The sequence below is a fragment of the Pongo pygmaeus genome, chromosome 16 (assembly GCF_028885625.2).
Source record: "Pongo pygmaeus isolate AG05252 chromosome 16, NHGRI_mPonPyg2-v2.0_pri, whole genome shotgun sequence".
Taxonomy (NCBI): Eukaryota; Metazoa; Chordata; class Mammalia; order Primates; family Hominidae; genus Pongo; species Pongo pygmaeus.
The window spans coordinates 24,273,680-24,289,933 of record NC_072389.2 but is presented as its reverse complement, the minus strand read 5'-3'; the positions used below and the strand labels follow the sequence as shown (position 1 = coordinate 24,289,933).

At 38.5% G+C, this 16,254-nt stretch overlaps 1 protein-coding gene across 1 annotated transcript in view; it reads right to left on the bottom strand.

Annotated features, from left to right (window-relative positions):
• Positions 1-50: 50 nt before the first annotated feature.
• LOC129014713 (E3 ubiquitin-protein ligase HERC2-like) overlaps positions 51-16,254 on the bottom strand; it is a 169,338-nt gene continuing 153,134 nt past the window's right edge. The window contains exon 13 of the transcript XR_010124073.1: positions 51-2,153. The gene's annotated coding sequence lies outside the window, so the exon portion shown is untranslated. The remainder of the gene's footprint in view (positions 2,154-16,254) is intronic.

Genomic DNA, 16,254 nt, shown 5'->3' with positions numbered 1-16,254 from the left:
TGAGCCACCATGCCTGGCCTTTTTTTTAATTTTAATTAATTTTTTTTTTTAAGATGGAGTCTCTTTCTGTCACCCAGGCTGGAGTGCAGTGGCAAGATCTTGGCTCACTGCAACCTCTGCCTCCTGGGTTCAAGCTATTCTCCTGCTTCAGCCTCCCAAGTAGCTGGGATTACAGGCACCTGCCACCACGCTCGGCTAATTTTTGTACATTTTAGTAGAGATGGGGTTTCGCCATGTTGGCCAGGCTGGTCTTGAACTCCTGACCTCAAGTGATCCACCCGCCTTAGCCTCCCAAAGTGCTGGGATTACAGGCATGTGCCACCACGCCCGGCCAAGACTTTATTCTTAACTGCCACACACAAATTTTAGTCACAGGGTACTTAGCTCCTCACATCTGGGGTTTTTGTCAACTGGGAATAATATACCTTCCCTATTTACCCTTCATCAGACCATTGTGAAAATTAAATCAATTAAAATATACAGTGTGGCTGCATCTTCAAACTGCCTCTAAACTGTAAAATACTAATGGACAATATTATTAGAGAATCACAGAACCTCAGAGTCAGGAAGGACCATATTACTCTTTTCGGGATAAAAGGGGATTAAAATTTCTGATTAATTGCAACACTTGAGCTCCTGCTATAATACTCAGTTGTCCAAGATACGCTTGACAGCTCCAGCGATGGGAAACATCATCTTTTGAGGCAGCCTATTCCATCTAATTCTTAGAAAGATTTTTCCTATTATTGAGTTGAAGTCTGTTTTCCCTTAGCTTTATAAAGTGTCTAATATCTAACCCTCATACATTTTAGGCTATTGCTACAGATGCTACAGTTCCTTGCAAACTACTTAAACTGCAAAAAGGAAAAGGAAACATATCACTCGCTGAGGAAGAGGTTGGAAGTGGTCATAGGGCATTATCTCTTTAAATCCATCACTACAAATGAAATCATTGTGAGAATATCATTTCTATAATAAATTCACACATTCATTAATTGATGAATATAATATTTGACATCCCAAAAGACAGAGCTCTTCCAAATTGGAAACTAAAAATATCAAGTGTTATCAACCATTCCCAAAAATTCAGCCACCATCTCTTTAATTGTCAAGAATATCTACGACACAAATTCCCCAGTTCTATTTGAAAATATAGAAAACTAAACTAGCAGTATATTAATCAAAGGAAAAAAGTATCTTGCAATTTCAATAAATTTATTCCTTTTTATAATAATTACTCTCTTAATATATTAGTGATATTAACACACTGTCGTATTAGTAGGATCTTCAGAAAACCACTTTATTTCACAGAATTTGTCCTCTGAAAGGTCTCTATTCATAATTACGTTCAACCAGGCTTACAGGAAATGGGCAGTTTAGTAACAGGAAATGAAATCCACTGAGAACGCTTCCTTTTCCACTTGCACACTTCTTCCTAAGCCAGCTGGCAGATATCTGGAGGATTATGGGACTTGATATTGTTCTGTTATTTTAAGGTATTGTAGTAAGCCAGGAAACTTCCCCAGGCAATCCAAGTCAGCAGGTACTAAATTATGCAATAGGATAGTTTATGCATAGCTTTTTTGCTTTGGCATTAAAATTTTACTTCCTTGCACAATGCATTATTTATACTGAATTTAATAGGAATACTTCAAAAGCCAAAACATGATAATGGGTGACCCAGTTTAAAAGCTAAAATGGTGAGTGAAAGATATTTATGATTGGCAGATGGACTAGACGTATTACTTGGATGAAGAGAGCAGGAGATGTTCAAAAAGGTTCATTATAAAAACTTAGGAACACACAGCCCACGACAAGAGAAAGCTAGACTTTCATTCCTAATGAATGTGTCCTCACTTCTATGCACCATAGTTACAAATGTGAACGTAGGCACCTGCCGCCAGGAGACAAAGTCACGAAATGGAAATGTATTGCCCTGCAAAGATTGATCAGTCTCAGGTGAAGCTGATTTGTTTCTTTTTGAAGTAAAAAGGGTGTGGACAATGACACAAACCTTGATGGGCAGGGATCCACGCTGCATTCCTTCAGTTTTGGTTTTGGTTTTACATTTTCAGGGTAGTAGTGACAATAATGGTCAGGAACTACCCTCTTCAAGCGGATATCCACACATTCAGCAGAATTGAGCTGATAATCTAAAGTGTTAGAAAAGGAAAGTCTGAATATTGCATTCATTTTTACTTGGCAGAGTTACCACTTGCCACACACTTTTTTTTTCCTCTTTAAGAAACTTAACTCAGTGGCTCTCAACCCTGGCTGTATAGCAGAACCACATGGGAGCTTTTAATACACTCTAATGCCCAGGTTCCTTCATGGTCCAATTAAGTCAGAAGTCCTGTGGCTGGGATCCAGGAAAACAGCATCTTTTTAAAAAGATCCTCAGGTTCTTCTCAGATGACTAAAATGCGTGGCCAAAATTGAGAATGACAATTAGTACCAACTGTGGTACTCTCAGCACTTCTAACTAAAAAATGACAATAGTCTCCTCTTAAGAACTGTTTCCAGCCCAGGTGCAGGTGAGTTATTCATTCTCCTCGGTTCATTGTCTTTTCTCCTCATTGTCACCACAGCACTGTGCAAGGCCCTTCTCTCATTTCCATATAATCTCTCTTCTTCCCTTATTGACACTCCCATTCCAATCCCCGCAACACACCTATTTTGATTTGTTGTTGATATGTCCTTAAATATGCAACCATCTTATGTAATGTTGTTTTTTTGTGTATCTGTTTTTAGCTTAATGAATGATAATGTGTTTTAAATCTTGTTCTGTTTTCCACTTTTTTCACTCAACATCATGTTTTTGAGAACTACCTTTGCGCTGGGTGGTTGCTGGGTTGAATATTTCTTTCATAACATTTTGTGATTTGCATACACAGTACCACATTTTACTCTTCTCCCCTGGGATGCCACAGGCACCTGCAATACCAATAAGCTTTCCAAATGGGGAATTAAGCATTGTCAATACAAAAAGGAACAAAATCCATCCCCCTATGTCACTCCCCAGCCCTCATCTCACAAGCCTTCAAACAGAAGGAATGAAGACTTATTCTTGATTCTACTACATCTAATTTGTAGAGTTTCTGAGGAAAGTGAACATTGCAAATAGATGAGTGCTATAAATTTAAAAAGCAAGTCACAAAATGATGCTTCTATTTCCTGAAAGATCTGATTCCAAGTTTCCTGTCACTACATAAGTGTCTGTTAAGTTAAACTTTTTTAAAAAAAGGTAATTTTTCAAAACTAGAATGAGCTCTTTACGAAAGAAAAAAATGGCCAAAGCCAAGCGCTCTGCGTCTGCCAGTTGGTCTAAAGGTCTGAAAATACATTTAAAGTCCTGATTGTCGTGAGGAATCTGATTTTATAAACCACTAGACAGCTTTCTATAAGACACGGCTTGGATGTAAGCTGAGTGCAGAAGGACGGACTGGTAAGCATTATAAAAAGCAAGGTCGAAACCACAAGAATGAAAATCCAAATGGAGTCAATAAAATGTTACTTGGGTGCCAATATCTGCCAGAAAGTCAACGATATCAGATGGCAATGGCAATCTAGGTACTTGCTCCAGATTGATCTCAAGTGTCTCACATTGACGATTACAGATGGGACTAGGAAAGTCCATCCAAGCACCCCCGGTACTTTAGAGACCAATGGACTAATTTTCTTGATTATCCAAAACACTTTAAAATCCATTCACACACATCACACAGATTTGATGACTAATATAATTAAATTTTGGTAATGCTTTCCTTGTGGGTTTTATGTGCATATTTTATTTTCCCCAAAACAAGTACAAAATGAGATTACAGCTCCTTGAGTCAGAAAAAAAAAAAAATCTTTGTTCTAAATAGAAATAGACTTCTAAATGAAAACAGGGCATATACAGGTGTTTATAATTTGGGGAGAGACAATTAATTTTCCTCTTCTGTTTTATCACAGTTTAGAGATAGCACAAAGCAAAAGAAATGAGGCAGAGTGCCTTTCTGTATCTTGAGCAAATGAACTGAAATTCTGCCAGTGTACAGAAAATGGCAGGCTCCCCAAAAGCAGCCTAAAATCTCCCTTCTGTTCTTACAGAGACTGTAAGACAATCTCACTGCTAAGTGCTCATGCACATTTACAGTTCCAGCAGGACTACGTCTTTCCATGGGCACCCGAGTATGAGAAACACCTATTTGCTTCCCAAGAATTTAATCAACTGGATTAAGCTGAATCCCATTATAAAGTGTCTCCTCTGGAGTAGAAAGTGTCTTTTATCTTACGGATCCAAATGTGAACGTCTCTCTGAATGACTGTGTGTAAGAACAAAGAAATAAAATTTTTAAAAAAATAGATGTTTGAGCCAGGCATGGTGGCACATGCCTGCACTCCCAGCTACTCCAGAGGCTGGGGTGGGAGGATGGCTTGGGCCCACCAGTTGGAGACCAGCCTGGGCAACATAGTGAGATGCCATCTCTACAAAATATTTTAAAAATTAGCCAGGCATGGTGGCATATGCCTGTAGTTCCAGCTACTTGGGAAGCTGAGGTTGGAGGATCGCTTGAGCCCAGGAGTTTGAGTCTAGCCTGGGCAACTTAGTGAGACCTGCCTCTAAAACAAACAAACAAATAAAAAAGAGAGAGATACGTTTGTTTTTCTGCAGAGTAAGAGTACCCAAAGAGTCATAAGTGACTCAAAGATGTAAAGGAAACTTTGCCTTATAAAAATGCTTATAACATTCAAGAAAATTCAGAGGGAATTGAAAATAAACTGAATGAATGTCAGAGCTGGTAGAAACTTGAAGTGACTTACTCCACTGGTTTGTTCTCACTGTATGAATTTTGTGATTGTGCTCTATTTGTGACAAGGGATAGATTTCCACTTACGGTAGTTATTAAATTCTTTTTGTGAATATGTTTATTTAAGTTGAGTAAACGCCCCCTTAAAGAAAAATCCTTTAGTAAATAACAGTGCAGGAATAACACAGATATGGCAAGAATAGTGATGGCAATATGGCTCCAGCTGCTATCCAAAGACACCGGCTTAAAGAGGCGATGGTTCTCAAAGTGGAGTGCGTACCATCATCTCCTGGAGGATGAGCCACACCCTGGGGTTTCTGACTCAGTAGGTCTGCGGTGGAGCCTGAGAATCTGTATCTCTAGTTAGTTCCCAGGAGATGCTGATGCTGCAGGTCCAGGAAGCCCACTGTGAGAATCACCTGCTGCAGGATCATCATCATGTGGTCTTTTGCCTCAACCCTGGCCCTGGGAGGAACTAGCTGGTGAACTGGGGAGATTCACTTGTACTTTCTTTCTGTGGCACTATTCAGTCTTCTCTCCATTTCCAGGGACATAAACTTCTTCTTGGGCCTGGGCTGCCCAGGGCTTCCCATAAAAGTGCCTGCCCTGTTGTTTCAGGGGGAGCCTAAATTACAGAAGAGAGACATCTGCCTGCATATTCACAGCAACCTGGCACTGACTGAAGAGCCCTCCTTCATATACCTGTAGTTTAAAGGAGAAAGGCCAGTTTCTGACTCTAAGTAAATTGATATGCCGTAGGCTTCAAGGATTGAGATGTGGAGCTAGGCTGGGCTGGAGAAGGATTTATTCTAGCTCTTCAAACAAGACCATACCTGAGCCTGCATACCCTGATCTGGTCCCAGGTATAGTAGGAGGTTTATATAGTAGGGGAGGCAAAGGGCAAAGTCATTTAGAGCATGACTCTGATATCAAGCAGACCTGGCACCAGATCCTAGCTGCACTGTTTACTAGCTGAAAAACATACTACTGTATGCTCTTTACACTTTCTAAGGGTCAGTTTGTTCATGCATAAGACAGGAATAAGAGACCTTCCTTAGAGTTTTCTTGAAGAATAAATGTGATTATGAGCATCTAACCCATGGTTTGACACATGGTAAACACCTAGTACCACTGCCTGGTACTCTAAGGGGAAGCTTCAACATAAATCCCTATTCTAGTAAATCATGGTTCCTGGGTTGCATGCATTTATTCTTTGATTTAAAAGGTTAGTTCAGAAAAAGAGAATTATTTTGACAGTAGCTCTGGTTGCCTTCTCATTTGCTCCTGAGAGTTGCCAGTTCTCCATATCAAATGGACAATAATCTTCCACTGGAGCATGAAAGATGCTGCTTTTCTGGCATGTGTGTAGAGCCCTGGATTACACTTGTCCCCAAACCTTCCTCAACTGACTATGAAAACCTTGAACAAGGCCAAGCACGGTGGCTCACGCCTGTAATCCCAGCACTTTGGGAGGCCAAGGTAGGTAGATCATCTGAGGTTGGGAGATCGAGACCAGCCCAGCCAACATGGAGAAACCCTGTCTTTACTAAAAATACAAAAAATTAGCCAGGCATGGTAGCAGGCACCTGTAATTCCAGCTACTTAGGAGGCGGAGGCACAAGAATCACTTAAACCTGGGAGGCGGAGGTTGCAGTGAGCCAAGATTTGGCTATGGCACTCCAGCCTGGGCGACAGAATGAGACTCTGTCTCAAAAAAAAAAAAAAGACCTTGAACTAAGCAGACAATAAGCAGGGCTTTCCCCTTTACCACTTAGTAGGGACCCTTTCTCTTTTTAATAAGCTTATACTCTTGCACCTGAGGAGAGAAAAGTTGTAAATCTAACGTTAGAACCAACACACCCATTGACTCAACCTGGCTGGGCAAGTCACTCCTTCTTTCTGCTTCTCCGATTTTTCATAGAAAATTAAAAATAATACATACATTAAGGCAATCAAGAAGAGAAATGCAGTAACACAGGCAAGCAAGTTTGTTTATGGTTTTTTTTTTTCCTTTGGCTAAAAGTAAAAGGTGTTTTCCAAATCCATTTTGCACCTGTCTTCAAGAATAAAGGCAAATGCATCTTCTTCATTAACACCATTGCATTCAGGCTGCTGAGTAAGGTGCTGTGTGATGAGACATCTCTAATCACCACACCAATTTTAAAATCAGCTTCAAAAATGAAAATGTGAAATTTGTCTAACTCTGAGCTCTAAATATTCATGAACAAAGCCTGGACCTCACCTCCTCCACACCTCACAGTGCACGGAAAGAAGTCAGTTTGTCTCCACTGATGACTGATGGGCTGGTAAAAGAACTGAACCATTATTTTTAATAATAATATATTTAAGCACATCCTTTTGAAAAATTCTTCTAGAAGCACAACTGCAAGAACTCAACTTAAGTGTACAAATATATGGTGTTTAAACAGTCTAGTATCTAATTAAAAGGAAATGGGGGGTAGGCATGGTGGCTCACACCTGTAATCTCAGCACTTTGGGAGGCCAAGACAGGTAGATCACTTGACGTCAGGAGTTCAAGACCAGCCTTGCCAACATGGTGAAACCCCATCTCTATTAAAAATACAAAAATTAGCCCAGCATGGTGCCACATGCCTGTACTCCCAGCTACTCAGGAGGCTAAGGTGGGAGAATTTCTTGAACCACTGCCTCAAAAAAAAAAAAAAAAGAAATAGGGCACCAATGAGGTAATATATATGTTAATTAGTTCCATTTAGCCATTCCACAATATATACATATTTCAAAACATCATGTTATACACTATAAATATATACAATTTTTGTCAATTAAAAATGCTAGGAAAAGATTAATGTGGCCAGGCACAGTGGCTCACACCTATAATCCCAGCACTTTGGGAGGCCGAGGTGGGTAGATCATCTGAGGTCAGGAGTTTGAGACCAGCCTGGCCAACATGGCAAAACCTGGTCTCTACTAAAAAATACAAAAATTAGCTGGGTGTGGTGGCATGTGCCTGTAGTCCCAGCTACTCAGGAGGCTGAGGCAGGAGAATAGATCGAACCCATAAGGCAGAGGTTGCAGTGAGCTGAGATCGCACCATTGCACTCCAGCCTGGGCAACAAGAAGGAAACTCCATCTAAAAGAAAAAAAAAAGTAAAAGAAAAAATTAATGTGTTAGAAAAACCAGGCCAGGCACAGTGGCTCAGCCTGTAATCCTAGCACTTTGGGAGTTCAAGGCAGGAGGATCACTTGAGGCCACAAGTTTGAAATCAGTCTGGTCAACATAGTGAGATCCTATCTCTCCAATAGACAAAGTTTAAAATTAGCCAGGTGTGGTGGCATGCACCTGTAGTCCCAGCTATAGCTATTGGGGATGCTGAGGCAGGAGGACACCTCGAGTGCAGGAGTTTGAGGCTACAGTGAACCATGATCACACCACTGCACTCCAGTCTGGGAAACAAAGCAAGACTCTGTCTCAAAAAAACATGAAAATGAAAAAGAAAAATCTCTAAAAAATGCAATTGGAAAAAAAAAACAAGAAATACAATTGGGATAAAAAATTTTAACAATAAAAATTAATACAGTGGGTTGGGTGTGGTGGCTGATGCCTGTAATCCCAGCACTTTGGGAAGCTGAGGCAGGCAGGTCCCTTGAGGTCAGGAGCTCAAGACCAGCCTGGCCAACATGGTGAAATGCTGGCTCCACTAAAAATACAAAAATTAGCTGGGTGTGGTGGCACATGCCTGTAATGCAAGCTACTTGGGAAGCTGAGGCAGGAGAATCGCTTGAACCCAGGAGGCGGAGGTTGCAATGACCGAGATCACACCATTGCACTCCAGCCTGGGCAACAGAGTGAGACTGCATCTCAAAAAATAAAATAAAACAAAACAAAACAAAATAAAATAAAATAAAATAAAATAAAATAAAATAAAAGTAGTATTATAAAAGGTATTTCATATGAGAAATGCTACATTTAGTGGAAGAAACAGCTTATCAAAATAATACAGTTTAAAGGGAATTTTAATAAAGTATCAATAAATCTGCTATAATATTTCTTTAAAAAATAGAGATAATAGACAAATAGAATGATGAAGAGACAATATTTAATGATATAATTGCTTAGAATTTCCTAGATTTTAAGAAAGACAGAAGTCTCTGTTTCAAAATGCTCATTGAGTTCTAGACATTTTAAAAAATAAAACAAAAAGCATAAAGAAAAATCCTAAAAGTTATCATAAACAAAAATATGACTACCTAGAAAAATGTGAAAAATCAGATTAACATCACATTTCTCACAAGAAATATTGGATTCAAGAAAACAAAGTCAAGTCCTCAAAGTGATGAGGGACAAGAATATTGAATCTGGAATTCTATAACCAAGTTATTAATCAGTAATCAGTTATCAGTTATCCTCCTATAATCAAATGACCAATCATTAATCAATGAAATAAATATATTTTCCAACACAAAATGATTCTGAAACTTTAACACTTAGAGATATTCACTGGAAAAAAAGAAAAAAAACTACTAAAGAATGTACCTAAGAACTAATATAAATACAGAAGTAGTGAGATGTAAGAAGCAATAATGATTAAATAAATCAGTAAAGCTTACAAGAGAATCTAAACAAGGATTGATTTCAAAATAGTGGTTTTATGTATTTAATTACAAAATGACATAAAAACTCCAGACACAAGATATGTGTGTAGGGAAGGGGAGGCAGGGTTATGGTAATGGAGTGGGGAGAGCACAGGTATTACAGAGATAGGATACACTGCTAAAAGGAGCTTTGTTTCTGTTCCCAACCCAGAACCCTAGAAAGTTCTATCATAGGAAAAAGTAAACTGGAAACAGGACAACCTTCAAAGGGTATAAAGCCCTGGTTCAAGTTATTTCAATTCCTTGTTAGATAAAGATCACCTGTTGCTAACCTAGCTGTCTTCCAGAAGCAAAAATAAGACAGCTAAAATCATCCAGTTGGAAGAGTGTTACACTGAAGATCTAGAAGCAAAAATTATCCAATAATAATTTTTAAAGGGGATTTTAACAAACAGTATCAATAAATCTACTACAATCTCAAATTATATCCACAACCTTTCTTCCATAATATACAGCACAAACTTTAAAAGTAACTAAGAATAGAAAAAACAAAATTTAATGACAACCCAAAAAAGTGAAAAAAAATAGACATTATAAACATAATGACAGGAAATCCAGATATTGGTATTAACTGATGAAAATATAAAAACTTAAGTACACCATTATTACCTCCTACAACCCTGGCCTTGGCTTCAGTCTTGTTTCCCCGCAGGAGGGGCCTAGCAACACCTTATGCTATTCCTATGATTATAACACAAGTATTGGAACACTTTGCCTCGGGCACTGTTTTTCAGAGAACTTGGAACAAGATTAAAATGTTCAAGAAATCAAATTATAAGATGGGGAATTTCACTGGAAACAAGCTATAACTAAAATGGAAATTCTAGGAATAAAAGATGCAATGATTTAAATCAATATCTCAATGGACGAACTTAAAAGTGGATTAAAATAGACTTTGGCAAGTATTTTATAAAGAGCCAGATAGTAAATATTTTAGGTTTTCAGGCTGCATGGTTTCTGTTGCAACTATTCAATTCTGCTAGTATAGTGCAAAAGTAGCCATTGACAATGTGTAAACAGATAGGGGTGGCTGTTCTGATAAAACTTTATTTACAAAAACAATGATGGCCTGCTGGTCGTAATCTGCTGATCCCTGAATTAGACACACCTGAGCAGAGGATCAGTAAAATGACAGTAAAAAGAAAGTGGAAATTAGACAAATTGGATACAGGTAAAGGTAGAATTACAGTCCTTACAGTCCCAGAAATACATAACAAAGAGCTTGGGAGAGAAGTTAATCTGAAGAGATAATAAATGAGAATCTGTCAAAAGTGATGGTGGATCTCAAGCCACAGATTCATGAGACACCTGGACTTCAAGCTGAAGAAAGGCACTAATTACACCATAGCCCAATTGATGAAAACTCAAAACAAAGGGAACGCACTTAAAAGCAGATGAAGAAAAAGGACAAATTACCTTCTAAGGAACAAAAAGAAGACTGATAGCTGACTTCTCCACAGAATAAACTGAAGTCAGAAGACAATAGGGAGATATCCTCAAAGTGCTGAAAGAAACGTTTTATAATCACAGAAGGGTCAATTCACTAGGAAGATGCGATGATTCTAAATGTGAACATACCTAACAACCTAGCCTCCAAATAGATAAGGCACAATGCACAGTCACGGGGTAGTTTTAGCACATCTCTCATGATAGAATAAGCAGACAAAAATCAGGAAGGCTATAATTTGGAATAACACAATTACTAAACATGACCTAATTGACATACATAGAACATTGTATCCAACAACAGAAGACTACACATCACATTCTCCCAAACTTTGTTATATTCTGAGCCACAAACCAAGTTTTATAAATTTTGAAATATTGAAATAATATGGAGTATGTTCTTTGACCACAGTAGAATTAAGCTATAAAAATAAATTTTAAAATGATTACTGGAAAATTCCCTCATGGTTGGATGTTATACTTCCAAATAATCCACAAGTCAAAGAATATGTAATTACAAAACTTACAAAGTAATTTAACTGAATGATGAAGGAAAACATTTCATATCAAAATTATTAAATTAAATATAAGGTATGCATTGAGAGAAATTTTTAGACTTAAATGTATATGTTTTAGGGAGAAAAGATGAAAATTAATGATTTCATAATCCATCTCAAGAAGTTTAGGAAAAAAACAGCCTATGGGATCTAAAGAGGTAAGAGTGGACATAATAAAGATAGGAGCAGACATTAATGATAAGGAAAGAAAACTAGAGTAAAACAGTTATGAACCCAAAAGTTGTTTCTGTGAAATGTCTAATAAAATTGATAACCCTCTGATGTGACTGAGCAAGTAGAAGAGTAGGCACAAATAGTCAATATCAGGAATGAGAAAGAGGACATACTACAGGTTGTTCAGAAAGTGAACGAACAATAAGAGGATGCTATGAAAAGTATGCCAATAACTTTTTAAAAGTTATTTGAAATAGGCAAATTCATTGAAACTAAATGGACATAAGAAATAAGAAAATCTAAAGAATCTGTATCTTTCAAAGACATTAAATGCATAATTCTAAATATTTCCTGGTGCACACTGCCAAACATTTAAAGAAAAAAAAAATGGCACCAATCGTATGCAAACTATTGCAGAGAATAAGAGGAAACACTTCTAAACTTGTTTTATAAAAGCAGAATAAAATGCCAAGACCTGAAAAAGGCATTCCAAGAAAACAAACAAGCAAACCCTTTCTTGCACGTAGGTACCAAAACGACAACAAAAACCTTAAGTGAAATAATTTAAAATCACATCCAGTGATATATAAAAGGATACACCTTTTAACAAACAATAATTAATATTAACAATAAATTCTTTTTTTTTTTTTTAAATGGAGTCTCGCTCTGTCACCCAGGCTGGAGTGCAGTGGCGCAATCTTGGCCCACTGCAACCTCCACCTTTCAGGCTGAAGCGATTCTCCTGCCTCAGCCTCCCAAGTGGCTGGGACTACAGGCCCATGCCACTACACCTGGCTAATTTTTTGTATTTTAGTACAGACAGAGTTTGACCGTGTTAGCCAGGCTGGTCTCGATCTCCTGACCTCATGATCCGCCTGCCTCAGCCTCCAAAAGTGCTGGGATTACAGGGGTGAGCCACCACGCCTGGCAACTAACAATAAATTCTAATCGAAAAGAACAATGACTAGGTAGGTTTATCACAGGAAGAAACAGTTGGTTTAACATTTGAAAAATCAATGTCATTTATTACATTAAAAAGGAAAAAGGAGAAAACCATGTGATCATCTCTAAAGATGCAGAAAATGCATTTGATAAAGCTCTGTGCTTGTACATAATGAAGCAAACTAGAAAAAGAAAAATATTCTTTCACCAAATAAAATATCTATAAAAAATGTTATAGTAAAAACCATATATAATGGTGAATTATAGGGAACTTTTCTCCTGAAGTGAAATGCATAACAAGGACAGCTGCCATCTTCATTATTTGCAGATGTCACAATTGTGTATGTATACAATCCAAAAGAATTCACAAACTATTAGTATTAATACATGAATATAGTAAGAATATAATGTCAATACACAAAAATCAATATTTCCACACCCCAGAAACAAATAGAAACTGAAAAAAATACCATTTATAGTAACACCAAAATAACCAACACCTGAAAATAAATTTAATAAAAGATATTAAAGACATAGAGTAAAAATTATGAACATTACTGAGAGAAATTTTAAAAGAACTAAAAAATGTATGGATATGCCATATTGATGAATTGAAAGACTTAGTATTGGAAAATGTCAATTTTCCTTAAATTGACATACAGATCCAATGCAGTTCCAATCAAAATCCAGCAGATTTTTAAAAACAGACAAGCTGATTTCAACGATATAAGAATGCAGTGTCAAGGAAAGCAAAGATAATCTGCAAGAACAAAGCTGAAACTTACACTTCCAGATATCAAGACTTATTTTAATGCTACAGTAGATATATCACAATGGTTTTGGCACAAATAAACAAACAGATCAATGAAACAAAGTAGGGTCCATAAATACATTGTTATTACCAGACTTCAGAGAAATAGGCAACAGATCATTCCTCACCTAATGGCTCTAGGTCAATTAAACAGTCATATAGAAAAAATATTGATTCTATTATACCTCACAATGTATACAAACTAATTTCTAGATGGATTATAGCCTTTGGTGTGAAAGGAAAAACATTAAGGCTTCCAAACACAAACATAGAAGAATATCTGAAGGGCTGGGCATGTATTCCCAGGACTTTGGGAGACCAAGGTGGGAGAAATGCTTGAGCTCAGAAGTTTGAGACCAGCCTGGGCAACACAGCTGGATCCTGTTACTACAAAAAAAAAAATTTTTTTTTTTTAATTTGGCCAGGCACAGTGGCTCACACCTGTAATCCCAGCAGTTTGGGAGGCTGAGGTGGGTGGATCACTTGAGGTCAGGAGTTCAAGACCAGCCTGGCCAAAAGGGTGAAACCCTGTCTCTACTAAAAATACAAAACACTTGCTGGGTATGGTGGCATACACCTGTAATCCCAGTTACACAAGAGGCTGAGGCAGGAGAATAGCTTGAACCCAGGAGGTGGAGGTTGCAGTGAGGTGAGATCATGCCACTGCACTCCAGTCTGGGCGACAGAGCGAGACTCAAATAAATAAATAAATAAATAAATATCCAGGCATGGTGGCGTGCACATGTAGTCCCAACTACTTGGAAGGCTGAGGTGAGAGAATCACTTGAGCCCAGGAGGTCAAAGCTGCAGTAAGTCATGATTGTGCTACTGAACCCCAGCCTGGGCAACACAGCAAGACCGCATCTCAAAAAAAAAAAAAAAAAAAAAAAAAAAAACCACGAACAAACAAAAACAAAAAGAAGAATTTCTTCATAATTCTGGATGAGGCAGATTTCTCAACCAGAATACAAATAGCACTAAGTAAAATGTTAAAGACCGATAAACTACACTACAGTAAAATTCAGAACTTCTGTATAGGGAAACTGATAGCCCTAAATACATTCAATGGAGAAAAAAATGGAAATAGAATGAATTAAGAATTCAGCTCTAGCAGCTGAAAATATAACACCAAAATAAATCCAGACAAAGATAAAAGAAATAAAAACTTATATAAATAGAAATGTAAAAAAACCTCTGCATTAATGAACAAAACAAAAATCTAGTCGTTAGATGTCTCAGAGACAATGTTTGGATGGTCTGAACAAAACAACAACTATGCAAGGAACCAATAAACGAGTTTAGGAATGAAAGAGACATTGTTATAGGTAAAGAGGAGACTGTTTTTAACAATAAGGGAATACCATGATTACATTTGAAGAGCTAAGTTTCAAAAATGAGATGAATTGGATACTTCTCTAGAAAAATGTAAATTTCAAAATTGGCTAAAATAATAAGCCTAAGAGAAACATAAATGGTTTCTAAGTCTTCTCCATTACCACCGAAAAGAAAAATAAGAAAAGAAAAAAAAAAAGAAAGAGAAAAGGCATTAAGCTAGATGTGTTACAGAAAGAGAAATCCTTAGCATAGTAGACACATTCCATTCCCTACCAGCATCCATTTCTCCTTTCCATTCTACAGACACTCAATTTTGTTCATGTTCATTCCTCCCTCCTGTGTCTTACATGTACATCCTGATTGTTTTTTTTTTTTTGAGATGGAGTCTCGCTCTGTCACCCAGCCAGAGTGCAGTTGTGCAATCTCGGCTCACTGCAACCTCCGCCTCCTGGGTTCAAGTGATTCTCCTGCCTCAGCCTCCCAAGTAGCTGGGATTACAGGCGCCTGCCACCATGCCCAGCTAATTTTTGTATATTAGTAGAGACGGGGTTTCACCATATTGGCCAGGATGGTCTCGTTCTCCTGATCTCGGGATCTGCCTGCCTCAGCCTCCCAAAGTGCTGGGATTACAGGCGTGAGCCACCGCACATCCTGATTGTTCTAAGTGAATCACCATGCTCACATTTACCTTGCTAGTGGCAGGACCAATGAGTGTTCTGCTCAGATACACAACTGCAAAGGGTGTCACTGGCCAACAGCCCCAGTTCTGGGTCAAGCTTCCCATGGGATTCTCCTAGCCAGTGACTAAGCACAGCAAGGGTATTGAAGGCAGAGCCATTCTTGGGAGACACTGGAGGCCTATGATGAATGACATTGGCTCAGGGTTTCCTCTCCAGCTTTGCTGAATTCTCCTAGAACCTACTGCATTTAAGATGCTTGCATCCAACCTTCCTTCCTTCCCTCTCTCCTTCACTCATGGTCAGATTTTCAGTGCAATCTGATGGCTCTCTAAGCATCACCCTGCTTTCTCTCCCTCTTTTTTCTCACAGGCATTTCCTAAATAAGTTTCTTGCACTTCTCATCCTGCCTTGCATTTGATTCTTAGAGGACCCAGATGAACACAGCAGTGGATGGTATAGAGTGGGCACGTGACCCAATTCTTGTCGATGAGAGGTGGTAAAAGGTCTACTGTGGAGTTTCTGAGGTTTCCTCGCTGAGAAGGTCCACAAGAAAGAAAACGGCCCACTGGGCTTCCGGGGATCACATCATCTTGTCCACATGTGACACCTGGATCAGTGCCTTTTACTTCCAGTGCAGGGCAAATATACAGCAACTGACTCAAATCCATGCACGATATCCTCAAACGGGCCCTAATTGCTGCCAGTGGGCACACTCTCTTTCCCCTAGTCCCTCGACACTGCCATTGTTGTCTTGCTGCACGTTCTCGGTGGTGTGGCTGGGACCCCATCCAATCCTTGGCTGGCTTAGAGCTCTGCACTAGGGAGACCATCGGCTTTATTGTTCATGCCAGGATGGCTCTGAGAGTGAAAGGAGGAGCTAC